The following is a 13,522-nucleotide window of genomic DNA, read 5'->3' as shown; positions in this document are numbered from 1 at the left end:
AGATGCAAGATGAGTTGCTCTGGTAGCCAAGCAGATGACAGAAAACATACTTTTAAAAAAATCTTCCAATGATACTATAGGGTTCTGGTAACACGATTTTAATAGTCGACATGACTCTAGAAATAGAAATACCACTGCGCCTGAAATGGGAGAAAGTGCTAGAAGTAATTATTTTAAAAACAAAACAGAACAAAACAGGGGTTCCTGGCTGGCTCAGGCAGTAAAGCATGTGACTTTTGCACTTGGGTCATGAGTTTGAGTTCCATATTGGACATAGCGATTACTTCAAAAAAATTTTAAAAACAAACAAAAAGCAGAACCTACTTTGTTATTTTTTATTAATATTGCTCCGTGAAAACAAAAATAAGATAACATTGCAAAAATGACTATAAAACTGTGAGGCCATTAGAGAGAGCTGAACTGACATGTCAGAATGCTCTTACTTCTTTAAAAACAAAACTTGAAAAAAAAAAAAAGAGAACTAAGCTAGGATGTTGGAGTAAAATTTTTTTAGAGTTATGACATATTTTAAGATATAATGGATACCCATATATTTCCTACTTAATTTTCTGTATCTCAACATTTTTCCTATTTGTTTTGGATTTATTATTTTGTAAAAGAAATGAAACATTTGAAGTTTTCTGTGTCTTTCCTTCAACCCTCTCCAGAAAAACACGATAGTGAACTTGATGCTTATTTCCAAGAATTTCTTTATAATTTGATAAATAAATAAATAAATATCCATAAACAACTTTTTGCCATGTTTTTAAACTTTACATAAATTGTAAAATAACGTAACACTATAAAAACCATAGTTGCTTATCCATTCAATTATTTTAGAACATGTAGTTTGTTTCCAAATCTTTGCTGTTACAAAAGCTGTTGCCTCTATTATATATCTAGAAGTGGAATTGCTAGGTTGTAGAATATGAGCATTTTGAGTCTTCACTAACATTGACAAATTGCCTTAGAGAATGATGACAAGTTACACTCTGCCGGTAGTTTACATGAGTTCCAGTTTTTACCCATTATTCCGAAAACGTGAAGTTAACAGATATTTAAATTTTCATCAGCAGGACAGGTGACTTTCTAGTTTTAAGTTGCATTCTTTTAATAATAGTGAACTCAACCATCTTTTCCTATGTTTATTGGCCAGTTAGCTTTCCTGTACTGTCCATTTTTCTGTTATATTATTCATTTTAAAAATTTACTTGTGTTCATTATCATTAGCCATCAGGGAGATTCAAATCAAAACCACATAGAGATACCACCTTACACCAGTTAGAATGGCTAAAATTAACAAGACAGGAAACAACAAGTGTTGGAGACGATGTGGAGAAAGGGGAACGCTCCTACACTGTTGGTGGGAATGCAAGTTGGTGCAGCCACTTTGGAAAACAGTGTGGAGATTTCTTAAGAAGTTAAAAATAGAGCTACCCTATGACACTGCAATTGCACTACTGAGTATTTACCACAAAGATACATATGTAGTGAAAATAAGGGCCATCTGTACCCCATTATTCATAGCAGCAGTGCCCACAATCACCAAACTGTGGAAAGAGCCAAGATGTCCTTCAACAGGTGAATGGATAAAGAAGATATGATCCATAAACCATAACAGACTCTTAATCTCACAAAATAAACTGAGGGTTGCTGGGAGGTTGGGAGTGGGGTAGGGATAGGGTGGTAGAGTTATGGACATTGGGGAGGGTATGTGCTATGGTGAGTGCTGTGAAATGTGTAAGCCTGATGATTCACAGACCTGTACCCCTGGGGCAAATAATAATTATATGTTAAATAAAAGCAATTTTTAAAAAAAGAAAATATGGTCTGTATATACAATGGAATATTATGCTTCCAACTTTTGTATCAACATGGACAGGTCTAGAGGAAATTATGCTGAGTGAAATAAGTCAAGCAGAGAGAGTCATTTATCATGTGGTTTCACTTACTTGTGGAGCATAAGGAATAACACAGAGGACATCAGGAAAAGGTAAGGAAAAATGAATTGGTGAAAATCAGAGGGGGAGATGAAACAGAGGGGGAGAGACTGGGGACTCTGAGAAACAAACGGAGGGTTTTGGAGGAGAGAGGGGTGAGTGAATGGGTGATCCTGGTGGTGGGTATTAAGGAGGGCACATATTGCATGGAGCACTGATTGTGGTGCATAAACAATGCATCTTAGAACACTGAAAAAATAAAATTAAATTAAAGAAAAATAAATTAATTTAAAAAATTTACCTATAAGAAGTACATATGTATTTTTTTCTGTATTGCATGTATCGGGGTCCAGGGCTTGTCTTTCCTCCTTGTGACATTTTGAAACACAAACATTAATACGGGAAAATTTATCGGTCTTTGTTTTGTGATTTTGTATCTTACATGAGAAATTTTTTCTACCCTGAGATGAAAACAAGCAAACCAACCAACCAACCCAAAATCACTTTATTTTCTTCTTACAGTTTTAAAGCTATGGTTGAAAATACCTAGATCCTAGTTGTCCTGAAATTTATTTTGGCTCATGTGAGATTAAGATTGAATTTTATTTAAACTTAGTCTTTTTCCACATGAATAACCAACTCTGTCCTTGATTTTTGGGATGCCACCATGGATTTTTTTTTTCTTGGATTTCTAATTCATTTTATTGGTAAAATAAGACCAGTTATTCCCTACTTCCATATTGTTGTTAAAATTCTATTTTAAATCATGTGTTATTATATATAAATCATATGAATTATAATTTGGGGGTTTAGAATCCTTTTGTTAATTTACACAAGCAATCGTATTGGTATTTTGACTGGAATTGTATGTTTTTTGGAATTGATTTAATATATAGACTAATCTGGAGAAACCAACATTTGTATATATTATTGAGTCTTTTCATCCATGAACATTGTATATCTCTTCATTTATTTCAGGGCTTTTTAATGATGTTTAATAATCTTTGACAATTTCTATATAAAGGCCTTGCGTATCTTTTGTTAGACTTATTCCTGAGTACTTCATACCTTTTGTACTTACAGTGAATGGGATCATCTCATATATAATGTTCTCCACATAGTTATTGTGAATATATATATATACATATATATGTATATATCGATAGTAATGCACTTGAGTTTTTTATGCTCATCTTGAGATGAAAGATTTTAAGGCCAAGTTGCAATATTTACTAGCAAGAATTTTTATTAAATAAATTTGACATTCATTCCAATTCAGCTACAGTCATGGTTATTTAAAGACAAGTTAAAGATGAGTTAATAATTACCTGCATAGGAGGAAAAAAAAAAAACCACACCTGTCTAGGGGTGCTGACTAAAACATTGCTGATCTGTTGCTTTAAGAACATTACATTTTAATGGATCCAGCTTGGTAAAGACTTAATGACTCCATCTAGTGGTAGCTTGAAGTTCTAAGAGAATTGGCAAATGCACTTCCAGGTTTTACTGGATAGTTACTTGTGTTTAAAATATCATGATAATAATCAATATCTTTGTTGGAAATGTCAAGAAACAGCAAGGATTAATTTGATACATCAAAATTAATTAAGCATGTTGTCTTAAGTGTTGTTGATTTCAAGATTAGAATGGGATGTGTTATGGAGAATATTATGTACAACCTCCCATGCTGGAGCCAAATTGCGTATACACAGATTTAATTTTATCATAGGTCATGTTCACATCATGCTTTAAAAATAACACCAACAGCTGGCCAAAGTCAATCCGTATGACCTTTAGAATAATAGGATCCTCACAGTCCCTATGCAGTGAGGACTAATTTATCATTAAGGTCCCTTTAAAATTAGGATTAGTTTTATATTTTGCTAATTAGAATGTTTTCTTTGTATAAGAAAAAACAAAATTTTATGCATTGGGACAATCATTTGAAGAAAGCATATTTAACTCTAAAATAAACTCAAGATGTATTCAAAATTTATATGCACACACACAATTTTTTTTAAGATTTCACTTACTTATTTAGAGAGAGCACAGGCACACGAGTGGGCAGAGGGGCAGAGGGAAAGGGAAAGAAAGAATCTCAAGTACACTCAGCTGAGCGTGGAGCCCGACACGGGGCTATACCCCATGAACCTGAGATCGTGACCTGAGCCGAAACCAAGAGTTGGATGCTTCATTGACTGAGCCACCCAGGTATCCCCACAACAAGGTTTCAAAAGTGTAATATGAAAGCTTATTTAATTTTGAAGTGGGGAAGATCTCTCTAATGATAGATGGAAACTCTAAGAGTAAAGGGTAATTAAAAACTTCTGCAGACCAATAAAAAATAATTAAATGAAAATAACAGTGGCATATCTTTGCTAAAAATTTAAAATTGATAATGCCCTGTGTTAATACAGGTTGAGGGTGAAGACGTCAAGAATAGGCTTTATTACATTGCTAGTTGAGAATATACTCAGAATAAACTTTCTCAAGGAAGATTTGGCAAAGCTATCAGAAGCCCTAAAATATGCATACCCTTTGCCCCAGAAATTCAGAATAATTATAGGCATGCAACAAAGAAATGATTACAAGAATATTCTTTATAGCACTATTTAAAATATTTAAAAATTACAAAAAATATAAATGTCCATCTGTAGAAAGAATTAGGACACTAATTATTAGAGCATATACTTACAGTAGAATTCTATGCTATTATTAACCCTAATGCTACAGAATGATATTTAAAGACACTTAAAATATTTTATGTATTTAATTATGTAATTACACAATTAAGAGGAAAGTTATTTTCAGAATATAGTAAATGAAAAGCAAAGAGTGCATTGCAAATCAGTATATTTTCACTTTTTACAACATTTGTTTTTGTTCTTATGCAAAAAACAGAGTGGAAATTCAAGAGGGTTTATATTCTGAATTGTGATGTTATAGACTGAATGTTTGTGCCCGCCCCAAGTTGTATATGTTAAAACCCTGACCTCCAATGAGATGGTATTTGGAGATGGGACATTTTGACTAACTGAGGCTAGATCAGGTCATGATGGGATTAGTGCCCTGTAAGAAGAGATACCAGAAACCCTGTTCTTGCTGCATCATGTGAGGACATTGTGAGATGAAAGCAGCCATCTAAACCAGGAGAGGTCTGACCAAGAACCAAGTTGGCCGGTACATTGACAAAGGGATTTCGGGTCTCCAGAACTGACAGAAAATAAATTTCTGTTTTTAAACCACCCAGTCTGTGGCAAATTGTTAATAGTCAGACCAAGTGGACTAACTATACATAAGAGGTGATAAGATTTTCTTTTCTAGCTTATCTGTATTTCCAAGTTTTTTCCACTGAGCATACTATATTTGTAATTTTAAAAGATATTATAAAATATATTAAATAGTATTAGAGAAAATTTCCAATGCATACAAATTATTCAGAGAGAAACTCATCATTAGTAAAATCAGTTATTCAAGACTTGTTTATGATAACCTTGCCATATCTTCACTAATTCTCCTCATACACTAATTATTTGGCCTACAATTAGATTTAAAAAAACAAACTGAATCTTTTTTAAGCTATGTATGTCAAAGATTGATAGGATTTCTAAATATACAACCGAAAAAGTTATTTTCTTACTACCTAAGTACTCTACAGTTATTATTTGGAAACACGGACCATTTTAATCTTTATATTTACAATTAGAGTGAGTAATTAGCATTCTGGCTTAGGAATGCATGCCTAATAATGGTGAAATTATTTATTTTCTTTGCATTATAAGGTATTTTCTAATTATCTTACCCATCCATCCTATTTTCCTCCTATGCTATGAAATTTCTAAGAAATAAAGTACTCCTTTCTCTTTTGTTATAATTACACCTAACCATAAACGGGAGGTGAGGTCATGAGTTCCTCCACTGTATCTAGTACACACACACACACACACACACACACACACTGTTTCTCTCTTACACACACACACACATTTATCAGTTTTATTTTTATCATCTCAGATTCCCATGTTAACACTGGGTATGCTTGTGAAGGGAGAAATGAAGAAGTGCTACATATTTGAAGAATGGCAAATTTTTTTTAGGGCAGTGAAGGGTTTGAAAAGTCTTGGGATCTGAGGAATATGGAGTCTATCTCCCAGACAGCTGAGAAATTGGCAGCAAGAAATTTCTCCTCTGGGACAGAAATCCACAATCAGTGCAGACAGAACACTCAAAATGTTTAACCCTGTGATATACATTCATCACTTGAGCTACCTGATAGCTTTGAGCACTCCTTACATTGTGATCATTTCCCACATTCTATGTCTCCCTTTCCCAAAGAGGAAGCCAAAAACTTGCAATCTCAGACTCCCTGAAGTAGGGGGCAGGCATGTGACCTAGATTCCTCTAACCAGAGGAACTATCCTTTAGAGACAGATCTGGAGAGAGCATGTGAGGGAGCAGATGCACCTCAGTTTGGGGGTAGTTCAGGTGGTGGAGGGCAGGAAATGGCAGTGTTTCTGGAATCCAGTTCTGGGCAGCACCTGTGCCAACTGCCAGTGGTGTTTCTGCCAGAAAAGGAGTGGTTGACCATTGCTCATTGATGTTCAGATTTATTGCTGGGTCCTCTGGCCCTCCCAGATGTTCTGTGAACTGCCTAATATCCTTGCATCAATTCCTTTTCCGCTCAGATTTGCAGAGGTGGATTCTGTAGATTGCAATTAAGCATTTTGCTCAATGTATCATCCCAATCATAATACTCTCTCCCTCCTCAAAGCAAAACAGAACAAAACAAGGCCTAACCCTAGTAAAATTTCACTGTCCATATTTTAATGACCATATTTTAATTGTTCATATTTTAATAACCAGATTTATGGATATTCATTTGAAAATTTTAAATGTAAATTGGTGCTAATTATTTATTTACAGAGCTTTAGTAGCTAAAAGCAAAACAAAACAAACCCCAAAAGTCTTTTTTGGCCAAAGTCTCTTCTGGCTCTCTGCAATGGTCAGAATTCATTCTTCCGGTCGCCCTGATTCCAAGGATTCAAACAGAAACTGTGAAGTTGACAACTTCCTCATTAACACATGTTCGATCTCTGCCAAACCTCTATTCACTTACTGGGTGCTTAACCACTTATTTCCCTGAAATTCTACTTCATATTGTATGCAATGTTGACTATTACATGAAAAACCCAGGGATCAGCCCACAGAAATCTTCAGTGTAAACATAAACACCAGCAGGCGAGTGTTTTTACGAGGAGCAATGTGTATCCAGGATGAAGGAAGAAAAGGACACAGGGGGAATCAGCCAAATACATTCCCACATACAAGGGCTATAATTAGTTAGAGACCACTGCACTCAACAATAGATGAGGATCAGATTCAAGTTATTGAAATTAGAATTTTTTCCCCAGCTTTACTGAGGTATATTTGGCATAAAATATTGCATAAGCTTAAGGTGTACAACATAATGATTTGATATATACTTAAAATTGAAATTTAAAGAGATTGTGAGTACATAGTATTTCATCATATGTTAGAGTAGTTATATGTCATAAATAGTTTTTATTTTCTGCTTGAATACTATACCACATAAACATTTATATTTTATGAGGGTTATTTTTAGCTAAAATTTATCGGACATTTAGTATAGGCCAGCACTAAAACTTCGTATCCTCTAAGTCATTTATTCATCCTGACAGCATGAGGCAGATATTGTTTACCTTATTTTAAAGACAAAGTGATTCCCAGAGAGGTTAATTAATTATCCAGTGTAATACAACTACTGAATGACAGAGGAAGCACTTGTCCTCAAGTCTGTTAGACAACCAAGCTGCCTGCACTGAATTATGAAGTCTATGCAGGAACATTGAAATATTGTTTTTGGCCTTATGTTAAATGCCAAAAGAGTATAAGGTCATATACACATTATGGTGGAACAATGTGAAACGTTATACAACTATGGACAAAGGCTTGGAAGAAGGCATATGTCATGCATTGCTTGCTTTTGTGTCCAAGAAGTTAAAGACAATCAGGAAACACACCTTAACACAAAACACACACATAAACACACACACTCACCAAAGGATTGACTGTGTGTGTGTATGGCTGTATGCATAATTTTTAATGGGACAAGGAAAAGGGGTCAGGAAACTTGAACCCATTTACTAAACATGTAGAATACATAGGTTCAGTTAACACAGAGTGTTTTCTATGCACTTGGGTACTGGGATTTTGTTTTTCCCGGTATTTTTTCCCCAAAGTTATTGAAAGCTGCTACATTGTTTTTATAATTAAAAGAGAGATGAGAATAGGCCATGCACAGAGGCAGAAAGGTTTAGGATTTCAGCCGCCAGAGAAGCACTGTTAGTAAAAGCTGAGGAAACCAGGGTCAGTTCCACCCCACTGCCCCCAGGGCAACTGCTAAACTGTCCTCAGCCAAAACCAAGTTTGGATTGAAAGTCCATAAGGTCACTGAGCAAACGCCTTTAAGTCTGCGCTGTCTCACTGATAAATCAGGGACCTGCAGGAAGGTAAACATGTCCAAGTTCCAAGAAGAAAAACATGTTATCCCAGGATCCTAGGGATGAACCCTTCCATGATTGTTGAGAAATTGGCAGTGTTTTTAAAATCAGTGACTGATAATCTCTTTACCTGTGGGGTTCCTCCCGGCGCTTCACATCTAACACACTGGCTTCCTGGACTAACGCTTTACAAAGTTTCATACCAATGGTAGCGTGTGCCCTCTTACTCTCCAATGGGTAAACAACAGAAAAAGAAATACACGACGAAATGTAAATGCAGCCAGAGAAGGGAGGGATGATGGATCAGAGGGGGCTCCTTGAAGGAGTTGTCACTGAAGTTGGGCCATGAGAGAGAATACGAACACCTGGGGAATGGGGTAGAGAAAGCTATTTTGAATGAAGAAAGACTAAATGGAGAGCAAAGACTCGGAGAAAAGACAGTTCGAGGCAAGCGTCTCTCTGAAGCTTCATCTCTTGATGATAGTCATAATTACCTGGCGTCTTATAAAAGGAGGATGTTAGATATTAGATGCGGTATCGTCACTTACAGATATCTGAGCCTTCCATTCTAGTAGCTAATGCTCTTCAATAAACATATTCAGGTTTACTTGGAAGAACGAACAGAGAAAAGCCTTAAAGTACCCATACTACCTTAATAGGGTCAATCTGTTGGCACGTGCTTTGAGAAAGGAAAAACGTCAGCATCGTTCAGTAGTTCACGATAGTTTAGCGTGGAAGGGAGAAGTAGAGACAAACTGGATCACTGGCATCAACAGGCTAAGTGCATCCAGGGGTGGCCAGGGCTGAAGAATAACTACCCACGAGGGGATGTGGCATCCAGCCCCCAAGATGTGCCCAAGGTTCCCTGCCTCCTGCTATACGCTCTTGATATATTGTACAAGGGATAGACTGTGTGACCAATAAAACACCACAGAAGTAACAGTATGTCTCCTCTGAGATTAGGTTGTAGAAAACAATATAGCTTCTGCTTTGGTCTCTCTAGCTTTCTTGGATCACCTGTTTTGGGGAAAACCTACTCCCATATTGTGAATAGTCCTTCAAAAAGATCCACATGTTGAGGAAGTGAAATGTGCCTATAGCCGCGAGAGTGAGCTTGGAAATGATTCTGCACCCCTGGTTAGCAGGCTCAATTTGTGGAGACTTCCTGAGAGACCTTGGGCTAAGCTACTTCTGGATTCTTGACCCTCAGAAATTATGGGATAATAAATGTTGGTTGTCTTAAGGCGCTAAATTTGGGACTAATTTTCTACATAACAATACGTAACAAATACCAGAGGAATGGTGGACACCATATTCCTATTCCTATTCTCCTATAGGGAGGACATTCGTGGAAGTCATCTGACAGAAAGGAACAGGTAAGGCCACAGAGCAGAGCATAATTACGGAGTCAGTGGCAGCAGGAAGAAGCAGTGGGGCTGACAAAATCTGGTTCTATAGCTTCAATGATGGCTTGTTAAATGGATGAATTTATGTGGCCGAACTTCCATATGAACCTCTTAACCAAAGATCTACTCTGGATCTTCTACCAGATTTTAAGGAGTGCCCGTTTTCTGTTGTTTCAGATCCTCGATTACAAACCAAAAGTCCTGTGACCCCAGAGAGTCATACCTTGGAATGCCTACACTTGGCAGCAGCACCCCTGGAGGCAGGTGTGTGAGGGGCTCACCCTTGTGGGGAGTGCTCTGAAGTGAATCCTGACTACTCTCTCTGAACACAACTAGAGGTTCTCACTGGTGGTTCTGGAGTTCCTATGGGGAACCTCCTTTTCATACCTAATAAGTAGAGTAGTTAACATTTTAAATGGCTGTGCTACTGACCGTCTGCTAAACATTTCACATGAATTTCATAATTAATCTTTATGATAATCTTGTTACACAGCACGGTACTTCTCATTTTAGACATGAGGAAGTGGAGGCAAGAAAGGTTACACATTGTCCAGGGCCATACGGATTTTAAGTGGCAGAATCAAGTATGGATGGGATGGGCCAGTCTGATGTTCCTGCCCATTGCTCTCAACCACCATGCGGTCAATGTCTAGAGGAAGATTTGGCCACCTGTACATGTCCCGTTTCTAGATATGAGCAGATTTTGAGGATGTTTGATTCCTCACACAGAACCCATCGTTCTGATTGATGGCAACATTCAAGCTAAACATCCCAGAATTCACCTTTATCAAATCCACAGTTAAAGCACTCTACTGAAAGAGAATGGTAAGTACTTCATTTAGAGGAAAAAAAAAAATAAGAGGGGAGAAAAACAGCTTTCTTATCAAATTGTCCCAATTTCTTACACCTCATCTAAAATCACATACTACGCTGTACCTCTTCACACTCCTTCCCACTGCTGTGGGCTTTATGATAGAATGCTTTAATTTGCTCCACATATAATATCTTTGCACCACTGTTTTCTGTAATTTATACCACATGCTGTCCACTTTCTTATACTATTTTATTCAGGAAAGTACTTTGGATATCAGTTTATATGAAAGATGTTATTTGAAATGAAGTTGTATTGCAAGCTCCATTATTATAATTTCCTTTTTGCTTTGGTCCTGCTTCATCTTTCACAGTTGCCTGATGTTCGATGCAGTGCTGAGATCTAAATGGAAAGAGTGTTTGTAATTGATGCTCATGTATTACTTATTTAATCTGCTGTCAGAGTGATCCACTGTTGAGTTCTCTGTTTTCAGTATCTTCCAAGGCCTGCTCTGACATCCATCTTACTTGTTTCATGGAGAAAATCTGTACCCGGTGCATTGTTATAAGTTAAGTGGGCAAGTTATTTTGGCTTTGAGATATGTCACAGGATACAACTTAATAACACTGAACAATTATGGGTAGTGGCAAAGTTTGTCGGACCTCGATCATTCGGGAATAATTGCCTTAGTGCTCTGTTTCTGTTCTTTTTCCATTCTGTCCTTTTGTTTTTATTCATTCTCATGTTTTACTTTAGTATTTTGAGAAATTAGACACAGAGGAAGAAAAAATTGAACTGGTCACTTGAATGACTTTTTGGCAGCTCTTGATAAAGACACAAAACTAGAAAAAAAAGAAAAGATTACTCTGAATACAAAAACGAAGCTGGTGCCTGAAATTTTCATGCTTTCTTAGATTTGTAACTCTCTGGATTTGAGTATACTTATTAGTCGTATTTCAGGTACTGAATAAATATTGCCTAACTATTTTGCTAGGAGGGCTACGTTGATAGTGAATAACAATAAAGACAACAATAATATTATTTATTTTTAAAAAAAAAGACATCCTAATGTCTTTTTGGTAGAAAACAGATACGCTAATAAGGTAGACAGCACACAAAGCTTTTGTGGGTTATCATTCTTCTGTTCCCTTGCTCCAGGCTCTAAGTGTTTAAACCTATCCTGTGGTTTCAGACCGAAGGCCCCTCCCTGCTCTGACTCCCAAAGCACTTTGTCTGAGCTGCTCACCGGGCAGTGGATGTTTATAGATTATGCCCAAACCACAGCGTGCCCTCTTTTAGGGTGGACAGAGGCTTTGGTTATCTTCTATTCTTTCCACCCCCCCTTGCAGAAAGGAGGTGTACTTTAATAACTAGGTTTTTATTTTATTTTTTATTCCAAATAGTATACAATTTATCAGTAAGATACTATTGACGGGCAAATAACTGTAGATTCTCCCAGTTAGTCTTTGAAGTCAGGCAGGATAGAACTGGAGGAGGTCTTAGACCTCCTCTAACCCAAACCCAGATTTCCTGGTAAGGCGGCGGTTTAGAGGTCTCGAGTGGAGACCTGCATCTCACAGATCAGCATGATCTTGGGCAAGGCGTCTACCAACATTGATTAAATTCTCTCTACTAAAAAAATAGAAATGTTTACCTTACGTTCCACTTTTCACAAAATGTTGCTGTTAACATGAGATGAGGTGACCTATGCCAAGTGCTTTGAAAAACTGGAAGTTGTCTATTGGTGTTAGTGCAGGAAGCTAGTGCTTCGAGAAGCTAAGGGACTACTCCAGGGTATATCTGCCAGTTGGTGGCAGAGCCAGGTTTCTTTAGGTGGTACAGAGTCATTAAATAAGAACTAAATGTGGAGTGAGAAGGAAGTTGCATTTCAAGCAGATCGTAGTTTTGCTTGGACTGTGCCCAGAATATCCTTGCCCCCTTTGTTAGGGCTGACTTGAAATAGAACAACTAAAGTTGAGAGTTTTGAAAAATAAAACTGGCCTCAAGGTACTATTACTCTTAAGCCTCACTTGTTCGCAATAGGTAGAGTGGGGATGATGGCTTAGACAGAACATTGTGTCTACTGAAGCAGGTAATGCGTGTGGAGGTATTTCAGTGAACAGCAAGGAGCTATGTAAATGTCATTATTACTGCCTCCCGCTTCCTCCATGTAATTTTATATTGCCTTTCTCGCAACAGGAAGAAGAAAAATAGTTCTCATGCAAATTGCACACAAAGTCACTGAGAGAGCTTCCTATAAAAGTTTTGGTGAAAAACATTGATTCTCTCACCCCCATCCCCAACCCCAGCATGATGAGCCCACTGAATCTTCTTTTCATGACATCCATTTCATTTTTCAAAAATTCTTTATTCTTTTATTTTTCTCTCAAAGGCTGTAAATTTGTTATGTTTTGGTCCTGCCCTGTCTCCTACTGTTAATCATCTTGTCTTTTCCCCGTCATTAATCTGTACCATATACTCTTTTTATCTGACCACCTGAGTAACTCTTTCCCTCCCGCCACATCCACCAAACTTGCGGTGTCTTATAAATAAGTGTTCTGAATGTAGACGAGATTCTTTCGGGACTTCTTCAGTTGCCATTTGGGAAAATGGCTAAGATTCTGAAACTTGTGCTTCTCTTTAAGAGAACTACGATAAAAGAAAACTGTCCTGGATCGTAAGTCTTTCTCCTCCCCAATTTATGGAGCTCCCTCTGCAGAAGGAAAGAATCCATAAAGAATCTCAAATAAACACCTAATAAAAGAAATTTAGCTCACATTAAAATACTAGAATACCAGATGGTGGAGTTTAAGTATTATTCAACTACTGTTTATCCTACCCAGT

The sequence above is a fragment of the Mustela erminea genome, chromosome 3 (genome assembly GCF_009829155.1).
Source record: "Mustela erminea isolate mMusErm1 chromosome 3, mMusErm1.Pri, whole genome shotgun sequence".
Lineage (NCBI taxonomy): Eukaryota > Metazoa > Chordata > Mammalia > Carnivora > Mustelidae > Mustela > Mustela erminea.
Note: the sequence above shows the minus strand (reverse complement) of the source record.